This window comes from Camelus ferus, chromosome 10 (assembly GCF_009834535.1).
Source record: "Camelus ferus isolate YT-003-E chromosome 10, BCGSAC_Cfer_1.0, whole genome shotgun sequence".
Taxonomy (NCBI): domain Eukaryota; kingdom Metazoa; phylum Chordata; class Mammalia; order Artiodactyla; family Camelidae; genus Camelus; species Camelus ferus.
Window position 1 is genome coordinate 54,793,555 of NC_045705.1, and position 24,600 is coordinate 54,818,154.

General features: G+C 39.4%; 2 protein-coding genes across 3 annotated transcripts in view; one reads left to right on the forward strand and one right to left on the reverse strand.

Annotated features, from left to right (window-relative positions):
- LOC102518253 (olfactory receptor 2AG2) overlaps positions 1 to 19,635 on the reverse strand; it is a 39,489-nt gene extending 19,854 nt beyond the window's left edge. Inside the window, exons 1-2 of one of the 2 annotated variants that reach the window (XM_032489147.1) lie at positions 18,219 to 19,635; positions 3,155 to 3,284 (exon numbers count right to left, since the gene is read on the reverse strand). The gene's annotated coding sequence lies outside the window, so the exon portion shown is untranslated. Of the gene's footprint in view, positions 1 to 3,154; positions 4,014 to 18,218 lie in introns of those variants that run through there. The other variant, XM_032489148.1, reaches the window with a different exon arrangement.
- A 751-nt stretch (positions 19,636 to 20,386) lies between these two features.
- Positions 20,387 to 24,600, forward strand: part of LOC102521058 (interferon-induced very large GTPase 1) — a 37,113-nt gene continuing 32,899 nt past the window's right edge. The window contains 1 exon segment of the mRNA XM_032489146.1: positions 20,387 to 20,455. The gene's annotated coding sequence lies outside the window, so the exon portion shown is untranslated.

Below are 24,600 nucleotides of genomic sequence, written 5' to 3' on the forward strand. Positions count from 1 at the left end.
CTGGAGCTGTCAATACAAGTTGAATTTCTTTTGCTTTTCTTGATTTTGGTTTTACCTCCATTTGTTATACCCAAATATGTTAAAACATCCTTTATATTAAAACACACACACACACACACACACACACACACACACACACACACACACACACACACACAGACTTTCTTTGGTCCTGCTATTCCTTCTAGCCACTGCCCAATTTTTCTTTTCATTTTGCTGCCCAACTTTTCAATCATTTCTTTTCTTTCATTTATGACTAAAAGTTCTCATCCATTGTTTCTCTTTTTATCCATTTCCGCTATAACTCCTATTCCTATGACTCTACTGAAACTGCCATTCCAAAATCTTTCATAATTTGCTACTCACCTAATATGACCCTTTTCAGGTGCATTCTTTTTTTTTTTTTAAGGTGCATTCTTAATTGTTTGTTTGGCCACTGTTTGACACTCCTCAAAACTCTTCTCCATTTGGTTCTGTTAAATCTAAATATAACTTCCTGAATCTGAAGTCATTTATTAACTTTATTTGGTCTCATGTATATTCCAGTTGTTAGGGTAAATTTGAGAAAAAGCACAACAAATGCAAAAGTTTCTTATTACAGCCAGTGCTTCCACCAATATTGGCTTCTTTTCTTTACTTTTTCCTTGTGTCATTCCAGTATTCCCATCATAGCCAGGGGAACATTATTCTTCTCAAGCTCCCTGCCCTAACTCAGCTCAGTTCAACCTCATCAACCAGGAGTTTCTCTTTGATCACATCACAGAGAAATGCAAGACCTCAACATAAACAGGTTCAACCGCTTACCTCTCCAGACACAGATCCCTACAAACATACAATAATCCATCATTTCCCCTCAGGGGAAGAGTTGTCTCAGCTATAATAAGAGTATTCCCTTGTGTTCCTAACTCCAAGTATTTCTTCTCTGGCTATTTTCCCAACAATTACATAACCTCTTTTTTTTCTTTGACCTTCCCTATCTCCTGTGCTTTTGGCTTTTCCTTCAACAAAGGAATAAATATATTTATCTTCTTACCCTCCTCTCTAAGCTTCTCAAAATAGTGTTTTTAATTTCTCTGATAAGTCTGCTCTGCACAATTCAAAGTGACCTTTCAATGCCCAAGATTATTGATTTTGCCTTTGGTTTTCTTGCTTGATCACGCAGTCATATTTAAAACTAGAGATACTCTTGAAGCTGTATTCTCCCTTGCCTGCTCTTAGACCTTTTATCTTCTGATGACATCTCCTTTTCTTTTCCTTTATCATATTTTTCCTTTTGCCTATTATTTAATATTGGCATTTTCCTTTTCCCTTCACTTTCTGAGCTTACACCCTCTCTCCGCATGACCTCATCTGCTCCTCTGACTTCAGCTATCATTTAGTTGTTGATATTTCCTAAATCTCTATATGCAACTGAGGTTTTTTTCTTTCAGAGTCCTGATTCACATATCAGACTTTCTACTGGACCTCACTGACAGTTCCCTTATATATATAATAGAAATAATAATGACAAAAGTAATGATTATAATGATGACTTTCACAGCAATGGAATAAATCTTGTGGACAACTTGGTTTGAATCTGAGCTCTATAAATTAATAAATAGATCATCTTGAGCAAGTCATTTAAGGCACATAAGCTTTAGTTTCTGCATCTGTAATATAAGGATATTAGTATCTAATTTCTCTCTTTACTATAGAGATTAAATGAAATAATTCATAAAAACACAGTTATTATTTGGTACATGACATTTTAATTATCTAAAATAATAATAAATATGTATTACTTCATGCACACATATGAACCAATCACTTTACATGCATTTTCTCATTTAACTTCCAATTTAAGATGACCAAAATTGAAACTGTTACACATCTCTATTTTTTCTACCACTTATTTTCTAAATAAATGCTCCTTTTTCCCCTTATATTGTTATGTCTACTAAGTCACTCTCTCAGGCTGAAAACGAGAGTCATTTTCTCTTCCTTCTTTTTCTTTCCATCAACAGGACAATTTAAATGGCCCCTGGATTTTATCTCAGAAGATCTCAAATCTCTCTCCTCTCTATTCCTAGCACCACTATTTTCTGGCCCCATGCTTTCTACTTGTCATACCTCTTATGATCTCTCTGCCTCCTGTACTGCTCTTTCAAATAATAAAATAATCTTTAGAAAATGCTAATTGTATTATTTTGCATTCCCCATTAAACCCCAATTCAACAACTCTCCATTGTTTATAGTCAAATGCATAATCATTTCTTGTAGCTTCCTGCCTGTGGTTATGAGGAAACTATGAAGGGATGGGACACAGAGTCAGTAAAGGACGGTGGGTATCAGACAGAGTCCGGTTGTTGGAAGATAAAGTTAATGTGGGAGATTATCACCCTAGAGATTTTAGGGTAAGAGTACTAATTTTTTTCCTTCTGCATAGAATCTGATCCCTGCAGTCCTAGAGCATCTCTGCCTGACTACAGAGGCCTGCAATGCCATCTCTCCCCACTCCCTAACTCTTAACTCATGCCCCTCATAGGTAAAGTGACATAAAGCTGTGCATTTGCCTGGACCCTTTCTTGTATTGAACTTCACTTCTTGCTTTACCAACTAGATAAACTCCTAGTCATCCTTCAATAATCTGCTCTAATATCTTCACCCAAGCTTTCATGGACTCCATTAAGCTAAGTTATTTTCTGTTTTTCTGCTCCTCTAGATTTCATTCCCGCCACTATTAATACATATTTTCTATCATACAATATATACTTATTTTCAAGCCACTCTGTCTTTTTCTATTTCATGAATTATTTGAAGATAAATACCATCAGTTTCATATCCCCATTGCTTGACACAGATAAGTTTTTCAATAAATATCTGTTGAGATAATCAATAAATGTATATCCCTCATTATCACATATACAAATTTAAACATATTTTCACTCATATACCACAACACGAACACTTATTCAACCAGGAACAACAAAATGTGAGGTAAGTATATAAGACACGATATCTATTAGCAGTGAACCCACAGAAATGACCAGCAGGAAAGATGAGGCATGCTTACCTGGGCATGGGAGTAAGTAAAGTTGTAAAAACAATAGGTCTTTTTCCTTCCCACCCTGAGCTCAAGAAGAAGCAAAGATTACAAAGTGGGCAAAGCTCCTACCTCCCATATGAGTTGTGACAGAGGTGATAGGGCAAGGTATTGGGCCTTACAGCAGCAAAACTCCTCAAACAGCTGACGTATTCATCTCAATTTCTAGACCCAGGGCCACAGGTTTCCTGTAGCTTCCTGCCTGTGGTTATGGGAAAAATATGAAAGGATGGGACACAAAGTCAGTAAAGGATGGTCAGTATCTGACAGAGTCCAGTTTTTGGAAGATAAGGTTAATGTGGGAGATTATCACATTAGAGATTTTAGGGTGAAAATACTCATTTTTTTCCTCCATGTAGAATCTGATCCCTGCAGGCATCTTGAAACAGGATTTCTATACTGAGTTTTATGTGAGGAGAGTTAAAGATAAGGCCTCTGCAAAGAAGAAAGGAGGGAGGAGGGAAGGAAGGAAGGAAGGAAGGAAGGAAGGAAGGAAGGAAGGAAGGAAGGAAGGAAGGAGGCAGGCAGGTAGGAAGGTGGTGCTGAAGAAGAAAAGCCAATTCTTTAGAGACTCTGCAGAAACTCCTGAAGAGATGCAGCCCCCTTGACACATTCTCCACTCTCACCTGCTGGGCTGAGCTGAGCTAAGTACAGAGCAGTAGAGTCACTGGTGAGGGGGTGGGTCATGGGTTAAAAACAGGATGGTGAAATCTGCAGCCTGAAGATACAAATCCCACTTGGCATTTCTCGCAGGACTTTTATTCCTAGACAGAATATTTCCCCATCCTAAAGCTTTGCCACTTGTCTCGAAGACACCAACCTAAATTCTCTAAAGGCCTGAACAGTGGCTTTTTCTGAGAGGAAGTTATTAAAATTAAGGTCCTGAGAGCTGAAGTAAACAGTGCACTCCCATGAGTCTGACTTTGTTAAGATCCTCTGAAGCCCTTTATATTATGCTTCTAGACACAGATTGGAATCTTTGTGTCTCTCTTGGTTTCAAATTCTATTAAAGAGACCAAATTTTAAATGAGCATATGGAATCCAACATATGTTATTCAACCCAGCAATTCTATTCCTAGGTACCCAACAGAAATGAAAGCCTTTGCTCACACAAAAACTTATGATTATTCTTACCAGCTTTATTCAAACTAGCCAAAATCTTGGGGGAGAACCCAAATATGTACCAATAGATGAATGCACAAATAAACTGTGATGTATTCCTATGCAGCATCCATTTAATAGAATACTACTCACCAGAAAATAATAAACTATTGATAAATGCAACACAATGGTTGAATCTCAAAAATGTTGTACTGAACAAATGAATTAAACAAGAGTTCATACTGTAAGATTTCCTTTTTATGAAATTCTAGGGTCCATAATTATTTGGGGACCGGTGTAGTAGTTTTATGAATTGGGTCAGTAGTTACTTGGGGATCAGTGTATAGGAACTGACAGCAAAAGGGCACAAGGGAATTATCTGATGTCAGAGAAATATTATATACCTTAACTGTGGAGCTGGTTACATAGGTGAATACATTTGTCAAAACTAATTTAACTATATGTTTTAAATAGGTTTATTTTATCATATTTAAATTATAATTCATGAAATTCATTTTCTAAAAATCTAATCTGTATGCCAATTTAAAAATAGGAGGAATTCAGAAATAAATTAGGGAAATAGCAACTCACGTGCAATTCATTCAGCGTATCATTGATGACAAAGATACTGAAGCAAAGTATCTTTAAGTCACTTTAAGTCAGAATGTACAGGTTTCCATAATATGTCATCAATATGAAGATTTTTAGAAATAGAAACCTTCAGCATATTGTAGAATCTTTACAAGTATTTATGTGATGGCAAGCAACCTTAAAACATTTGCACAACACAAAGAATGATTGGTAACTTAGCTTGCAAAGTACCAAAAACAAAACAAAAATTTGATGACTTTTGTTTGGAGGAGCAGTGGATGCCCCTAGGATGGCACAAGAGATTTGTATAACAAAATAAATAGTTGTAAAATCTCCCTTTAAGGAAAAGATGATTATACTGGTTTCTGTCATTCACCTACTTACATTGAAACATTCTAAAGTCCTTCTACATTCTGCCCTGATCTAGAAGGCTGATCTCTAAGGAATCTATCACTGGGTTCCCTTGCTGGCTGGCTCTCAATTGGATGGAGACAATGGGAAATGCCAGTAGGGGACAAAACAGAAGTAGAAACAGAGACTGAGTATTTTTTCCCTGCTCGCTTCCCGTTTTCTGAGAGCATCTATGTCCCAACTCTTGCAGTAGGTCCCTCTTGCAGACTGCATTGCTCTCTGGAATATAGTACTACATAATTTTCTCCCTTTCCCCTTCTAACTTAGGTTAGTAATTGCTTCCTGCTGTTGCATCTCTGTATGTCTAAATATCCCTTGGTGATTTCCTTAATTCTGTTCTTACCTCTATAAGCAATTGCTTCATTAAATTTTTTGAAGCATTCAAATTTCCCAGGCAGGATGTTGACTGATACAACATTTTAACACTGAGGAAAATTAAATTAATGTTCCGAGTAAAGTAACAGTAAAAAGATCATTTTTATAAATAGATGCTTGAAAATGTTTACCATCTGTATATTATCAAAAATCTTTGTACAATGATAGATTGGTTTGAAAAAAAAATACAATTTTTAAAAACAAAGCACTCCTTGCATTTGAATCCATATTTTGTCTGAGTTGCAATGATAAGTTACAAGTAAGACAAATGCCAAAATAAATTTAATAGTTGAAGTTCTAAATTCCTCGTATTTATAGAAATCTAGAGTGTCCTTTTCATCACAAATATAAAAATTATGTTTCTTGAAGCAATCAGAGTGCAGAGGGAAGAAGACAACCAAATAGTCAAAAATCAAATAAAAGCTGGAACCTCCAGGAGAAGATCAGACAAGAGCACTGAGCAGCAGTGGCAGAGCCTGAGAGGAAGACTGGGCCCCCAAAATAATAGGCTGTGGGGGAAAACAAGAACGACATGCACCAACATATGGAAATTTTCAGCAGAGAGGTGGAAACTAGAGGAAAGAATCTAATGGTGACATCACCTAGGAGATTCCAGTCTCCATCCTCCCACAAAGATCAATAATTAGGCAACTGTCCATAAGCAAAAACAGTGCTGGGAAAGCTCTGGGGTCCACTTAAGAAACCTCAGCAACAGAGTGGAACAGAAATTTTGAGAATATCCATACAAAAAAGAAAAGAAGAGCAGCTTTATTTTGCCTGCCATCCCCCAAGCTGGCACTGTTCAGCATCAAGAAGGAAGTCTCCAGCTAAAAAGAGTTCCCCTCATTGGGAAAGAGACAGCAGGTGAGTGACCAGCTTCCCCTGCTTTTTGAAGAATAGAAGTGGCTAGTGTGGGCATCCTGGTCTTGGTCCTGATCTTAGAGGAAATGCTTTCAGCTTTACACAGTTGAGTATAAATGTTAGCTGTGGGTCTGTCATTTCATTTTGTTACAGATTTTGTTTTAAAGCCTATTTTGTTTTATATGAGTATTGTCACCCCAGCTTTCTTTTTATTTCCATTTGCATGAAGTATCTTTTCCTCCATACCTTTACTTTCAGTCTCTGTGTGTATATAGATGTGAAGTCCTGTAGGCATAATATAGATGAGTCTTGATTTTTTATCCATTCACTCACCCAGTGTCTTTTGATTAGAGCATTTCATCTATTTAGATTTAAAGTGCTTATTGATAGACATGTACTGACTTCCGTTTTGTTAATTGTTTTCTGGTTGTTTTGTAGTTCTTCATTGTTACTTTCTTATTCTCTTGGTCTCTTCTCTTGCAGTTTGATTTCTTTTCTAAGTCTTATGTACGGGTTCCTTTTCCTTTATTTTTCGTGTATCTTTTGTAGGTTTTTGATTTGGGATTACCATGAGGTTTATGAATATATATATATACTGAAAATATATATCAGTTTCTTTTAAGCTGATAATCATTTAATTTCAAATGCATTCCAAAAGCACTACATTTCTACTCCTCCCAACATTTTATATTTTTAACATCATATTTTACACCTTTTCATTTTGTGTATCCCTTAACTATTTATTGTAGTTATAGCTGATTTTACTACTTTTGTCTTTTAACCTTCAAAGTGGCCTTATTAAGTGATTTATCCACTACCTTTACTATGTATATGTCTTTACCAGTGAGATTTACCAGTGAGAATTTTTTCTTTTCTTTTCTTTTCTTTTCTTTTCTTTTCTTTTCTTTTCTTTTCTTTTCTTTTCTTTTCTTTTCTAAGAGAGGTACTGGGGATTGAGTCTTGGGGTAAGTGAATTAACTCTAACTCCCTTAAGAGAGAGCTTTTCATCCCCTACAGTTCTATGGCTTTCCTGAACATAATTGCCAATGGTTTTTAGGGCCAGACATTTAGGGCACTTGTCCCTCCTGTGCAGGATCTAAGGGTTGGGGCCTTCTTGGCAGGATAGCCGGAACCAGAGTGAGGATGGACCAGGGAGCCTAGGGCATGACATGCCATGGCTGCCCTGGTGGACAAGGGTTTAGGGGGTCCCAGGGCCTCCTTGGCAGGACAGCTGGGCCAGGAGCCTAGGGTGTGCTGGGGCAGCACTGGCAGACTGGCTAGAGTGCTTGGACCATGTTCCCACTCACAATACCAAGGCGGAGGAGGAAAGATGGTGCTCTCTAGTGCCTCTGACCCCAGAGAGAACTCTAGCAGTTTTGCATCTGTTTGCAGATGCTCTAGGGTTAGTAAGTGGATTTCTTTCATGTGTAGTCTAGTTGCCCTTTAAACTGCTGTTTTTTTCCTGTGCCCCCTGGTAGGTGAGTCTGTTCACAGACCCTCAGTAATATCCCTCCCTACTGGAGGTCACCATGTCACATCACTACTGTGTCTCTGTCTCTCCTACCCATCTCTGTGAGTCTCTCTATTGTTTGTTGTGCAGAAGCTGTTCAATCAGCCCTCAGTTCTTCTTTAGGAGAAATTGTTCTACATGTAAGTGTAGATTCAGTGTATACATGGGAGGAGGTGAGTTCAAGGTCTTCCTATGCCACCATCTTGGACCAGAATGCTTGAATCAATTTTAGATGTCACTCTAATGATTGATGTTTCAAAAACTCCAGGTAATTATTTCCTTGATTTATTCTGGAACCACTGAAGTTACCATATCCTAGCTATGGACCAATCCTTTCCACTCTTAACAGCATACAAGGCTATCCCTGAAAAGCTCCTCCATCTCCTTTCCAGGGATCTTTTCTATCCTAATCTCCTCATCCCAGTTTTAATGCCTTTAGGCTGTCCTCTGCTATCCAACACTATCAAAACATTTGACTTTCCTGGAACGGAACTCATCTTGATATTAGATGTGAGCATAATTGTAAATGGGAGTTGTAAATTTTAAATTGGGAGTTCGAGATTTGCAAATACTAACTATTATATATAAAATAAATAAACAGCAAGATCCTACTGTAAAAAAAAAAGACCTTCTGTTGTTTCCAAAATATACAAATTATGAATAATGTTGTAAAAATCATCTTCATGATAGATCTTAGTGCTCATTTTATTTCATTCCCTTAAATTACTAAAATTGAAATACAGGAGTCAAAGGGTATGAATATAAATATAAATATATTTCCAAATAATTTTCTACAGCTACTGCACCAACTTAGTCACATACAGTGTATGAGCATGGCCCTCTTACTGCACAGTCAGCAGCATGAAGCATAGTAGTTTTTAAACCTTAATTTGTAAGGGAGAGGGTTAACACTTTAAAAATATTTTTAAATATTTATTTGCAATTTGTTTAATAAAATAATTCACGAATACAGTTAAAAATTAAAGCACACAGAACATTACTTTGACCCTTCTCTCACAAAATTACCCCTTTTAATTCAATCTTTCTTTTGGTGGTGACTACCGTTATCTCTGAATAGCATGCTTTCACCACTCTTCCATAGGTTTATCAACATTAGGTTTATAAGTTCCATTATTTTATCATGATCAATATCATTATCAATATTATTCATTGACATCCTGTCATTAATAGGTAAGCCTTGTGCTCAGTTATGCCGCCTCTTGCTTCCCCACCTACTCTCTTCCCAATAGCAGTATTTTGAGTTTATATACAGGCTACAATTGAGTTTTATTTTTTTAAACTTTTAATTTTGTTCCATCATGAGAGGCACTACTATAGGACCAGGAGGCACTATAGACTGATTAAGCCATGAAGATCATCTTATGATACCCCAATATTGCCAGTTAAGAAATCTCATTCTGAAGAGTATCGGTTTGTGCAGGACTTGAGGGCCATCAATGACATTGTCCAAGACATTGATCCAACAGTGCCAAATCCATATACTCTGTTGACTACAATTCCTGGAGAATTTGAATATTTTACAGCCCTCTATTTAAAGGATGCCTTCTTTTGCATACCTCTTGGGAAAAAGTCACAATTATTATTTGCCTTTGAATGGCAAGACCCTAACACCAGGGTCAAGACTCAATACTGCTGGACTGTGCTTCCCCAGGGTTTTAAAAATTCCCCTACCATCTTTAATAAAACACTTGCTCTGGATCTTTGAAATCTACACCTGAATCAAGGGTTCTCTTACAATATGTGAATGATTTGTTAATTGCAAGCTTAGACCTTGATCATTGTAAGGAAAATACCGTAACGGTACTTAATTTCTTGGCTTGTTGTGGATATAAAGTATTTCCTAATAGAGCCCAAATTTGCAAGAAGCAAGTAAATTACCTAGGGTTCCAGATATGCCAAGGATCTCACAATCTCTTACACGACCGCAAGATAGCATCTGAAACTTAAAGGTCCCTAGAAACAAAAAGCGGTTGCGAGGATTCTTGGGAATGGCCGGATTTTGTGGAATTTGAATAGCTAATTTTGGACTGATGGCCAAACCCCTTTACAACGATCTAAAAGGCACAGACACAGAGCCCTTGGTATTGACTGGGGAATGTCAGCAGGCATTCACCACTCTTAAGACTCGATTGCTCTCAGCCCAGCATTGGTGTTGCCAGGCCTAAAGAAGGAATTAGCAGCAGGGGATAGCACTGGGTGTCTTAATCCAGGTGCTTGGAACTTTCCCTCACCCAGTTGCATACTTGTCCAAACAGCTGGACAGTAGAGTAAAAGGATGGCCCCTTGCCTCCGAGCAGTTGCAGCCACCTGTGACCTGCTGCAGGAAGCAGAAAAGTTCACCCTTGGGCAAATCGTTGTGATTTATGTGCCTCATCAGGTCACGGTATTACTAGAGCAGAAAGGGAGATACTGGCTCACTGCGGGAAGAATGGGAAAATATCAAGAAACTTTACTAGACAACCCAAACGTCACCTTGAGGACTATGATGACCTTAAACCCAGCCACTCTGTTGCCAACACCCACAGCAGAACCTGAAAGCAATAAATTAGATCATGATTGCCTAGGAACACTAGAAACTGTTTATTCAAGCAGATTAGATTTAACTGACAAGCCTCTCCCAAAACTCCACCGGGAACTATTTATAGACAGGAGCAGCTACATAAAAAATGGACAATGCAAAGCTGGTTACCTAGAAACCACCAAGTCCCAGATAACTGAGGCTTTTGCACTGCCTTCAGGCATCCCTGCCCAGAAGGCTGAGCACTGACCCAGGCCTTCCTAGTATCAAAAGGAAAAAGGGTTAAGAATTACACAGACTCTAAATATACTTTTATGGTGGTCCATGCCCATGGAGCAATTTGGAAAGAGAGGGGCCTCTTAACCTCAGGAAATAAATTAAACACCCTGAGGATATATTGGCCCTCCTACAGGCCATAACTGAACCAAAGGCTGTTTCTGTAATGCATTGCCCTAGACACCAGAAGCTTACATCCTATGTGTCCCCAGGAAACTATATGGCAGATTGGGTGGCAAAAGCAGCTGCCCTCCAGGGATATTTACCCCCAAACCAGAGGTGCTAATTCCTCAGTTAAATTTAACTCAATACCAGCCTATTCAGAAGAAGATAACAGAAGGGCCATTGAATGGGGATTTGACAAAACAGACCCCTCCAACAATTGGAAAATAAATGACCACGGACTGGACTGATCTTGTTGCCTCAGACTTTGGTATGGCCCATAATCAAACATTTACATGATGATACCCACTATGGAAAGGATGCCTTAATGGACTTAATTAGGCCTTGGATTAGAGGCCCCAAACTTCACCAAACCATGCAGTGAGTCATTAAATGATACCCAATTTGCGTTAAAAACAACCCAAAGTCTGTTGAGAAAAATCTCCCTCAAGGAACTCAGTACATCGGAGACCACCCTTTTGACAACTGGCAAATGGACTTCACTCAGGTGCCTCGAACCACAGGTAGCCTTCGTTATTTGCTCATTTTTGTAGACACTTTTTCAAGATGGACTGACACTTTACCAGCTCGCATGGAAAAGGCCACAGAAGTCACTCAGATACTTCTGAAAGAACTCATCCCCTGGTACGGACCTCAGTCTACCCTCCAAAAGTGACAATGGGCCAGCATTTACTGCAGAAACATCACAGCAAGTAAGTACACATCTGGGAACTGAATGGAAATTACACGCTGCATGGAGGCCTCAGTCTATGGGAAAAACAGGAAAAAAATGAATCATACACTCAAGAAGACTTTAGCCAAGTTATGTCAAGAAACCCAACTAAAATGGGGTAAGGTATTGCCTATTGCTGTGCTGCAGGTAAGGGTGGCCCCAAGAAGCAGGCTTGGTTTAAGCTCAGATGAAATTATTTGTGGGAGACCATTTCTAAGCCCTAAAGCAAAAGGGAAAATTTGCAACTGACCCAGGAAACCAGGGTCAAGCACTATGTACAGCAGATTGCTCAAATATTAACTATTACGCATGAGTTTGTTTCTTCCAGGTCTCCACCTCAGCTCGACACTGTGAGTTCTGGCCAGCAGAAGTCCCACCGAGATGGAATGAATTGCTTGAGACTCTGTGGAAAAAGTCAAGAGAGCGAGAGGGAGTTGGGAGCCAACTCCATGAGCCTCCCAAATGCTCCCACATTTATTGAGTATAATCAAAGGAAAAAATCATTAACAGTTGTGTGATGGTATGCAGGAACTTAGAGAAAGACAGGATGAGATAGAGATTGTAGAATCCACAATGAGTATAAAGGCTTAGTTTATCTTTAGGGAAGTCATGGGGAGAGGGGAACAAGATACATTCTTTAGTATATTAATTACAAAGCAGACCACCAGACTAGCCAGTTCCTTGTTTTGGGGATAACAGACTATCTAACAGCAAGCACGTCCAGCGTTTATAGCTGAGGGCCTGGGTCATTGCTTTGCAACGAGCCGAGTGCTATCTAAAACCTCAACTATGCAAGCAAGGCACTGTCTCTGCTTTTTACAGCAAGGAGACAGGAGTGCAGCTGCACAGGTGTCTGCTTGCAAAGCAGTTACTAAGCACATTTGTTCTTCTTAAAGGTGACAGGCGGCTGGGGTCTGTTACAATTTGTTAACCCAATCATGGGCTCCCGCACGACACTCCTTTACATCCATTTAAACTGGGAGACCAGGTGCTACAAAGGTCTGGAAAGAACAGGGACCAGATCAACAACTTGAGGAGAAGTGGAAGGGACCCTACGACGTACTGCTCACCACTCACTCATCTCTCAAATGTTACGGAATCAAAATGTGGATCTACCACACTCGAGTCAAGAAGCCCCCAGAGAACTACACACCAGAAACTCCTGCGGACGCAACGAAATGGAGTATCCAACCTTTAGGGGGACTTAAACATTTGTTTAAGAAAAATGTTTCTGCTTAAATTTGTCTTTCTTATGCTTATGCAATTTCCTTTTACAACTAGTAATGTTTTCATGCAATGGGCCTTCTCATATGCAGACTCATTTAAATGTTTTAATTGTTGGATCTGTGGCCAACTTCCAGTCTCAGGAGACTCTGGTCTCACTTGGTGAGTATCCCCTCTCCAGAGAACTGACTGGAAAGAATTATTTAAATATATTCAGGCTCAAAGAATGGCCATGCTACTTTGGTATGACCCCAGCCATCCATTAAAACCTGAACAATAGGCAAAACAAATTACCAATTATGATCCCCTAGGCTGGCCCATTAATAACACTCTTGAAATACCAGGCCACAATTTTTCGTTCTCCCATAGGGAGACTGTCACACAGCGAATGAGTACCTACTGGAATTTCAAAAAGAACATAAACAGGATCCCAACCTAGATAATCCCCACAGAATAAAAGAAAGGTTTAATCAAATTTGGGGTGGCAATTGCTGGCTCACTCCTGAGTTTGGGAGACTCAACATGCCAGCTCCATTGTGCTGAGAACAATGACATCATTTATTAGAAACATCCAAGAGCTCCACCCAACATATGGGATGGATAACTCTAGAAGCTTGTACTCATGTTATTATTCTTAAAAAGACTGATTGGCTCACCACAAATTGGGAACAGAGACCAGACATGGAATGCCCCTAATGGCACATTATGGCCATGTGGAGATAATCTTTGGCCTTGGTTGCCACCCAGTTGGATAGGAAGATGCACCCTTGGGTTTCCATGGTCTCAGGATCATCGGTACACAACGCTGCCCTCCACTCATATTGCTAACCTGCCATACCTTCGTTCCTGCTAGAGCCAGTCTGTTTTCAAATGGTATGATCACCTGCTTATTACCTAACATAGGCTTGGAAAGTGTAACCCTCCATATTGAGACTTTAGCTAAATTCACCCAGAAGGCCCTCAGTGATAGTCAAAGGGGAATCTCCCTGCTCAACGCTGAGGTGTGACTAATGAGAAGGGCCATCTTACAAAACCGAATGGCTCTTGATATGTGATGCAAGGAGCAACTCATGCTGTTATCCATATTGCCTGTTGTACTTTCATACCAGATGAATCCAAGAACATCACAACTGCTCCGGAGGACATGAAACAACAAATAAATAATGGAGGGGATTCAGATGCGTATGTGCAAGAAGTTACATCTCAAGTCGATACTTGGTTTTCTGGCCTCTTTTCACCCCAAGGTCTCAGATCCATCCTTATGGGAATTCTACAGTTACTGTTATCACTTCTGTTAATAAGAGTAAGTATATATGTAATATTTAGATTAATTGTTTTCTGTTGTCTAAGGTGTGGAAAACAGCAACTAAGGCTCTTTTTGAACCCCAGCCACATGACAAGATCAGGTTCGCTCGTTCCATTAAAAACTCCCAGACAATGCCCCCGTTCAGCACGAAGCAGTCAGACAGATATAACACCCATCTCCCTATTTCCAAAGAAATGGAATGAGAGAAACTGACAGTGGGGATTTGAAGGAGAATCAATAAAATGGTCACATTTAGGCTAGCAGATTGCTTATTTTTATGCTTAAAATGGTGAACTGATCTGACTGATCGGTTGCTACTCACAGTTCCAGGCCCATTGTTAAAACGAAAGCTATTAATTTGACTGTTTCTACTTTATTGCAGTAATTGAAAGTAATAATCATGCTTGGTTTCTGAGTCTTTCTCCAGAGAGAAGGTCACGGAACTGTAACCTACAAAATAAGCTAAATTAGGGGAGGAAAAAAAAAAAAAAAAGACCATGCCCCAGGTGCTCATGAGATAGAGATTGAAAAAGTGACAACCACTAGTCTCAACAGAATTGGTCACCTGGCGGCACCATGACACAACTCTAAGTCTTATGACAAGAAAATGATTCTGTTGATTGTTATCGATGTTTTATTGTTTGAGCTATGGCTATTATAATCATCCTACCCCATCCCCAAGGTGGGTTCACGGTTTTGAAGGCACTAGCCTGCTGTGAGTCCCCTTTGCCTGGCAAAGTAATAAAGCTCTCTCTTTTCTTCTAAGCTCCAAGATCCTGTCTCTGAGTTTCAATCTGACTCCTTAGGGACAGGGGCTGATCTTTTGGCAACAGGTGAGATTCCCTGAGCTGGCTAATTAATACTTTCTCTAACTCTGGGCATAAAAAGTTACTCAAGCTCAATCAGAGCAAGAAGTAATGACTTGAAGCAGTTACCAGATATACAGTTCTATGGGAGATTTCTGATTATAATGGTGTAACTCTAGATATAGGAAGGAGCAAAAAGAGGGATATTTTTCTGGCCCATAACAGACAGCAAGACAGGTGGTCCAGAGATTTTTGCTACTGTAAATAAGGCCTAGTCCAGTAATAGCACATTGAGTGGCTTATCAACAAAATCCTCGCCTGACCTAGGAATGAGCACTCCTAGCACCATGGGATGAAATGGTCATGAAATGCTTTCCAAGCCATGGTCAACTACATGATCAAGAGGGCACTTGCCATCTGCCTCCACAAGGATTAAGTAAAGTTGCTGACCTTCAGCGCAGCCTGAAAGTTCAGGGTGGAAATCAAGAATGAGGCACTCTGTACTCTGGGGAAACTGGCAAAAGAGGGCCTTCAGATAGACATTTTGAGGAGATTTTATGAACCCAAATTCTTGCATCTCCTTATATCCAGAAAAACACTAAGATCATTAATGGTGACATCTACTTTGGCTATTAAGGAAAGCTGTCTTACAAAACCACATGGCTTTTAACATCCCACCCAAAGGGGCCCATTCACAGTTATACATACTGAGTGCTACACTCTTACCCACAATGAGTCAGGTATGTCAATGCTTACAGAAAAGTAGTCACTGAACAGGTCTCTGCCTGGTTCTCCAATGCCTTTTCCTAGATCTCTGAAGGGATAAGGTCTTTATTTTCAGACATTCTCAAATATCCTCTGTTTTACTGGGTTAAGCTATTTATCTTGGCATCCGCCTACTTTTGTGTTGTATTCCTCTTACAAAAATGATTGTCTCTCTTTGAAGTCCAAGATTCCTGAACTTAGGAATAAATACACCCAACTGCCACCATGAACCAAGCCAACATCCTGGTGATGCAGCCCTTGGATGCCACTGATGTCTCCTGCTCTCACCTTTGAGGCTGTCAGGATGTTGATGCTCCATAACCCCAAAAAGATTGCCACGATAGGCAGGGATGGCACAATGCCCAGAGTTCAGCAGGAGGTAGATACAGAAGAAGAGGCCTTCGCCCCTGTTCCAAAGATTTGTCCCTGCCAATCTGTCAGGGAGGAATGTTGGGCCAAATGATGTTTTCAAAGTCCAACAACCCCCATTCCTGGGCTGTCTGACATTCTTTACTGGGTGTATTTCCCCTAACAAACTAATAGCCTCAGGTAACGCCTACCTTATCAGAGTCAAACCCCACTGCCTTTCACGGACCCTAAAGCTCTTACCTTACCTACAACTAATCAGCAACTCATGCACAAGCCGATCAGGAACCCTGTGACCTGACCTTATAAACTACCCCAAAAACTGGCCCTAGGTGCTCACACAGACACCCCTTGCCAGTGTGGTCCACTGTTGCCTGTAGCAGCATAACTATTAAACTTTTCCGTTGTTCTTGGCCTTGGCACTCACACAGCATCGCTTGTCTGTGTGGTCTGCTATTGTCCATGACAGCGCACCCTAATAAACTCCTTTCTATTTCCATACTTTATCTGGTAAATTCTTCTACAAACCCACACATCACCATGTCACCGACTGGCTGCCCCACTGTGTCCCACAACAAAAGCCATGATTAGAAATTTTGTAATTTCATGTCTCCAACCCCAATTCTCCAGATAGGGGAGAGGGGCTGGAAATAGAATTAATGACAGATGAATCTTACATGAGAAAGGCTCTAAGAAATCATGATATTGTGGGGTTTGGAGATCTTCCAGTTTGGTGAACATATCCGTATACCAAGAGGAGGATGCACCCCAACTGCACAGGGACAGAAGCTCTGATGTTCAGAACCCACCCAGACCTCAACCTACATATCTCATCATCTGACTGTTCATCTGTATCCTTTATCACATTCTTTAATAAACTTGTAAACATAAGTAACTGTTCCCTAAGTTCTATGAACTCCTCTAACAAATTCATCAAACCCGGAGTGGAGGTCTTGGAACTTCTGATTTGTAACCAAGTCATATAGAAGTTGAGGGGACCTACTGCTTGCAATTGACATCTGAAGCCAACAGGGGTCTCCTGGGACTGAGCCCTTAAATTATAAGGGAAGATATTTCCAGGAAGATAGTGTCAGAATCAAGTTAAACTGTAAGACACCCAGCCGGTGTTGCAGAATCGCTTGGTGTGGGGAAAGCCCCTACACATCGGTGTTGAAACAAAGGAGGAAAGGGTTTTTACTAAAACACCAGGACTATCTGATTTTTATTGGTCTCACTCTTTTCATGGGGTTAGGGCAGCATGCTCAAAGCAGTACCACTCTGGCAGGCAGATTATTTTCAGCTGAAAACAAGCAAGTCCCAAAAGACTCAGGAAGAACCTTTGAACTTCCACTTAACTTTCTAAATGAATTTAATAGACATCCTGTTCCAGGAGGGGTATCACTATAAATAACTATAGTGTACTATGAACTAGGTGTGGTAGACAGGGAGGACTTAGCAAGGCCAGTTTGATCAAAGTCCTCTTTGTGTCCCATTGTTCCTAGATGGCCCAGCAAACATTCTCTAACAAATATCAAATCTCTACATCTCCCTGTGAATTACCTTACTTCCCTTTCCAGTCTCAGACCCCTATCTCCTTCTCCTTAGTCCAATATGATGTATAAAAATACTTCATCTTGCCTTATTGTCTTTTGAATTTCTTATGCTTAATTCTCCATATACATGTGTTAAATTTTACTTTCTCCTGTTAATCTGTCTTATATCACTTTAATTATTTGACCAGCTAAAAGAAAGAAGAGGGAAAGAGGAAAAATATTCCCTGATCCCTTACTTTGTTGGCAAGAGTCACTCACCAGATTTCAGAAGAGGCTAACACAGTCCCTTAAAAGATATATTCTCCTAGCAAAAGATGAGCCAGCTAGAAGGAAAGAAGGAGTGAAAAAGGGCAGGCAGGAGAGACTCGGTGATATCAGCTGCCTTTCTCTCTATAATCAATGGCTAGAGATGGAGTGGCCCACTCCTCAGGATTTTCAGTCAAAGCTAAAAGCAGGTCTGAAATTAGGGTGAAGCAAGTGAGGCACCTAGACTGCAAAATTTGAACACTCCCTCACTCTTGAGTTCCCTTGTACCCGAGGCTCCTCTCTTGGCTCACCTGAGTTCCAACTTAGATGGGCCCCTGGATGGGTCATTGGCTCTCTCTAGTATCACTGGGGAGGTCTGGGTGAATTCCTTTTCCCTCAGTTTATTCAGAATAAGGCTAGAATTTTTCAAAGAGAACTTAAGTTAAAAACTGGCAGTAAAAAAAGAAAAAAAAAAGGAAAAAGGCTGAGAGAAAATATCTTACAGAGAACATTCAATAATCATTTAACTGTTGTTCATGATAAAAACAAACATTTCTTGGAATTGAAACCCAACTGTGAATTGTATGGGGGGGTTGACCTGAGTAATAAGAGGCAGCTATGTGGTGAAATGAACTTTTTCATGAATCTGATTTTCAGTCTACGGGATTGCCTTACCCCATTCACTAATTTATACACTGGAAATACTCAGAGGTTCAAATTAAACACTGAAGGGAACACTGCAGCTGGAGACACTCCCCTTGATGTCTCTTCTGATAGATTTGATCTTCAAACCAATTACATGCTTGGAAAAAAAGAATTCGTATTTGAATATCTGCTTCAGGCCAAGCACTGGGCAAGATTCACCTGTCCCATTTTAGCCTCATTAATGTTACGTGAGGGAGATTGTGCTACTGGCACAAATTCATTCCACCACTCAGCTGCTTCTCCTTACTTAGGTCACCCTCCTCACACCCAAGACGTAAGCTAATATAGCTAGTAACTATTGGATCCTGGACTCAAATTAATGACTGACATTAAGACTCTTGCTTATTAGATAACACCTGTGTTCCTACTCTAAAAGTAGGAAAAGGTAAGTCCTATTGGTAGGACACCATGCCAGCCCTCCTTACACCTTCTTTGTGCTTCATGTCTACTCATTGAAATAGCTACTAATAGCCTCACATACAACTGAGGAAACAACCTCAGATAGATATGCTAATTTCCTTATTTCAATCATCATACATGTTGCTCATCTATGTATTTCATGCACTATGTCTGGAACTAAGAATATAAAGGTGGATAAGACAGATCCTGCACAACTGGAAGCAGCACAGGGAGGTGGGATGCTTGAGGTTTGGGGGATGAAAGAAATCAGACAGACAATCTACAATGTAGCACAATGTGACAGGCACATCATAAGAGTGGAATTAGTGCTCTGAGAGCACAGCTCAGAAGAGCTCAGTGTAAGTCCATGTAGTGGAGATGTGAGGCTGTACTGGGAGTGGGAAGGGGAAATGTGAAATGATGTGAGTAGAATTTCCAGCAGAACTGGGAAAAACAGGTATCAATTCACCTGGAAGAAGACGTGTGTGTCAGACATACAGAGTTTGAAATAGAAGAAGAATAATGGGACAGAAGGTTTTGATCTACAAGCAGTATTATAATGAATTAAATCATAAAGAAAGATAAGAATCAAAACAAAATGCTTTACATGGAGTTCAGGCATGAGGGAACACTGTCAGTTTTTTAACATTACTAAAAAGCTTTCATATAAAATATAGAGAACAGTGAAATTCTCTTAATCACTATAAACAATAATTTGTTTTTCAGAGTTTAGCTCACTTTATGGTTAAGTTATTCAAATCAGCTGATACAATGTTAAAAATTTTCTTACTTTTCAAATCAACCACACACACACACACACACACACACACACAAAACCCAGCTAATTCTAGCAAAAAGGTCTTTTACAGGAAATAAAACCTGACAAGTTCCATTAGCACTGGTAGCATGCATGCCTCTGTCTTTGAGTGACTTTAAAACTAGAACAGTAATGCAGTTAAAGCATTTTCCCTGAGGACATGTACCCCTGTCTCCTCCCAAATTTGTTCCCTATCCTGTTTCTACAATGTTGATAATTTTGTGCTCACTCCACCCACCCACTGATGTGCACACAGACAGACAGGCATACACACAAACACATACACACACATAACAACATTAGTGTTCCATTTGCAGTAATTTTAACACCCAGGAATCACAATATAGATGAATGAATGAATGAATGAATAAATAAATACACAAGTAAGCAAGCAGGATTCCTTTAAATCAGCTGAATTAAAAAAGAAAAAAAACAAAAACAAAAGTGAAACCAGTTTTTTCTTTCCTGCTTGGAGTATAAATTCAGTCCTCTCCACCACAGAGGAAGCGGAAATCTAGGCTGCAGATTTCAGTCAGCAAACTACCGTACTCGGGGAAGGAATCGACTCCACTTTCTTGTTAGTCTCTGGAGCAACCTGAAGACAGGAGCTTGGCCTCAAGGAGACAGGTAGGTGAAGGAAAAGGAGGGAAATGGGGTAGACAGAGAGAGACACAATTACAGAATCAGAGACTAAAACAGAAACAGAAATTGGTGGAAATAGGCATAGGGAACAGTCAGAGACAAAGCAGATTAAGGCATGCTAAGAACATAAATATGAACCTGGCATTCTCATTGCTCCAATAAGCAGCTTCAAATCTGGCGGAAACAGAGTATGTTATTGAAACAAACAATTAAATAATTCAGTAATTTGTATTAACAAATAAAAATACAACTAGGCTTAGGTAAAAACAGACTTTATTTGAAAGCATTATTGCAATAAGGGGAAAGAGACTACTGTCACAGAGAAAAGATCCAAACATAGAGCTGCAAGCATCTCAAAGGCCAGGCAGAAAAGAATTTTCTTTTATGGTAAAAGATCAAGAAGTCTAGAAAGAACACAATGTAGTGGGAGTGGGATGATTAGGGAATGATTTCTTAGTAAGAATCATTAAAGAGAGGTTGTATGCTGGGTCAGAAGGAGGGTGGGTCAAAGTTAAGGGAACTGGAAAGGAGAGAAGCTTAACTAACGTTTAGTTTCAAGCAGTTTCAATCGATCAGGTGGACAAACAGCTCAGCTAGCCATTTATGAGGCAAGGAATGGGAATTTAAAAGGTCAGTGTCCAGACTCATTATAAGTAATAAAGGAACACACAAGGGAGTCTTATCCAAGTCACCTCGGAAAAAGGTGTCTCCTTGCAGTAAACTAATTCCCAAAACACAAAAGTGTGGATGGAATTCTTTAACTGTCACTGCTTTCCAGGAATAAAGGACTCAGGAACAATTTAGCATTGTTAGAGAGGAGAGATATTAACTTGAGCTTGAAGATTAATAAAAGGCTTCACAAATAAGGAGAAACCTGAATTGCATTAGTATAGTGTCCTGGGAAGCACTCATGTAATGGAAAATTCAAGAGGAAACAATTTACCTTCTAGAGTTTATGGCTGGTCTAATAATTGAATTGATGTAAAACATATTAACAGGAGAAAATCAAATGTAATTACATACTTACAGGATACTGATCAAGACAGAAGAATCAAAGGCAGTCAGGCAATTGAAGTATTTATACCATCCCAAGCTAAGGAGTAGAAAGTAGGGGTCTAGGGCTTCAAAGGGAAGAAAGACAGCTGACAGGAAGATGAGAAGAGCAAATGACTGGTAAATAAATGTTTGCCATGCCATGCAGCTACACCTTGCTGATACAAAAAGTTATCTCTGGCAATAGCTCTTTCTGGTATAGGCCCTCTATATAAATTCTTTTAGGCAGTACAAGGGGACGTAAAAAGCTTTTCCTGAGGCTGCTGAGTCTTAACTGCCTTCAGCTCAAAACAATCCACATGCCAAAGTGGCAGATTTAAGGGTAGCATATTCTGCTCCCCTTCAACATACAGGGTTAAGAAAACTATGAGGTTGAGGAAAGATGACAGATTGTAGTTTCTAACAGAAGACGGTGAACTAGAAAGAAGGGAAAGGAAAAAGAGTGATTGTGAAAGGAACTGGGTTGATTATTGCCAGGTTATGAAGGGTCTTGAATGTCAGGGCTAAGTAATTTGATCATATCATAAACCAATGAAGAGTTTTCAAGTTTTGAAAACAAGAAGTTGATTTACATATGAGTTTCAAGATGCAATGTGAAAGTGGGAATGCAGTTTGGTGCAGCCACTATGGAAAACAGTGTGGAGATTCCTCAAAAGACTAGGAATAGACTTAGCATATGACCCAGGAATCCCACTCCTGGGCTTGTATCCAGAAGGAACCCTATTTCAGGATAACACCTGCACCCCAATGTTCATAGCAGCACTATTTACAATAGCCAAAACATGGAAACAGCCTAAATGTCCATCAACAGGTGACTGGATAAAGAAGATGTGGCATATTTATACAATGGAATACTACTCAGCCATAAAAACAGACAACATAACGCCATTTGCAGCAACATAGATGCTCCTGGAGAATGTCATTCTAAGTGAAGTAAGCCAGAAAGAGAAAGAAAAATACCATATGAGATCGCTCATATGTGGAATCTAAAAACAAACAAACAAACAAACAAACAAAAACAAAGCGTAAATACAGGACAGGAATAGACTCATAGACAGAGAATATAGACTTGTGGTTGCCAGGGGGGCGGAGGGTGGGAAGGGATAGACTGGGATTTCAAAACTGTAGAATAAATAAACAAGATTATACTGTATAGCACAGGGAAATATACACAAAACGTTATGGTAGCTCACAGAGAAAAAAATGTGACAATGAGTATGTATATGTCCATGTATGACTGAAAAATTGTGCTGAACACTGGAATTTGACACAACATTGTAAAATGATTATAAATCAATAAAAAATGTTAAAAAAAAAAAAAAGATGCAACGTGAAAGATGTACCACAGCAGGGATAGAGGTAACAGTTTCAAGAGCTTCTCATACAGAGCAGACTAATGCCCAGCAAACTCATGCCCAGCATTTAATAGGCATCTAACAGGGACCACAATTTAGGGGAAGAAGTAGGAAAAATGGGCTTCCAAGAAATAAAAGGTGCCAACATCATCATTTCCCCATCAAAGTGGAATGAATACCACCAAATGGCTAGAGTTAGGAATTTAGGATGAGTTTCTAATTGAATAAGCCATTCAACACAAGAGTCCAAAGAGGAGCTAAAGGAATAATAAAGCGTGATAGGAAGCAGGGACTAAGAGGCAAGCTAAAGTTTTGTTACTTCTTTTTTCTTTTTTCTTGAGATACAATTCACATATATTAGTTTAATAATTGTTTGTTGTGCAACATGATTCTATATATGTATATATTGCAAAATGATCACCACAATAACTGGTTAACATTAGTCAACATGCAGTTATAATTTTTTCTTGAGATGAGAAATTTTAAGGTCTACTCTCTTAGCAGCTTTCCAATATACAAAGCAGTAATATCAGCTATAGTCACCATGCTGTACAGTACACCTACAAGACTCATTCATTTTATAACTGGAAATGCGTGCCTTTGTACCACCTTCACCTATTTTGCCCACCCCTCCCCCAACCTCTGGAACCACCATTCAGTTCTCTGTATCTGTGATTTTGTTTTTGGTTTGGTTTGGTTTGGTTTCAGTTTCCAAAAGCAAATGGGATCCTATAGTATTTATCTTTCTCTCTCTGATGTATTTTACTTAACATAATGACCTCAAGTCTATCCATGTTGTCACAAATGGCAGGATTTCTTTCTTTTTTTTTTTTTTGCTGCTGATTAACATTCCATTATGAATATACCACATTTTCTTTATCCATTCATCTGTTGATGGATACTTATGTTGTTTCCAACTTTGGCCATTGTAAATAATGCTGGATTGAACCTGGCAGGGGACAAGGGAGAGCTTTCCAAGATGGCACTTTTTTCCCCTTTAGATGAATACCGAGAGCTGGAATTGGTGGATCATTATATTTGATAGAAACTGGAAAAGGCTGGACACTGCATAAAGAGCCTAAAGCAGCTCACAATTAGCAGCAGAGTCACAACTCTTTGAACACATATTCTCTAACTGCATGATCAAAAGCAGCATCACGTTACTCTCCATCCCATTATCTGCTTATTTCTTTCCTACCGCTTAAAACAATCTGAAATTATTTGCTCATTCAAATACTTCCAAGGTTATGATCTGCTTCCCTCACTGGAGGTAAACACTGTAAGGGCAGGGATCTAGCCTGTCTCATTCATCCATCAACATATAGAACCTAGAACATTTCCCAGCATGCTGAAAGCCCTCAAAAGATATGTGTGAAATAATGCTGATATTTTTTAAATCTTTGCCAAACTTCCAATCCATGGTACTTGTATGATTTAGTTCACTCAAAGGCACATTATCATGATGGGTACAAGAGGTCAGAGACACTCAATAAAAGGAGCTCCCTAGACTGAAGAGGATAAAAAAGTTAGAGAGGCTCCCTGGACTGGCTAATTAGAATGGGAGTAACAGGCTTATGGAGAATTTTTTCTAGGAAAAGATGAGGGCAGAAGTGAGACGAAAGAATAAGAAATGGATAGGATGCATTCAGTAACACATTTCATCAACAAACTTCTATTGAGCTACAGGTACTAAATTTCAAATTCTTTTCTAAGAAATGTGGC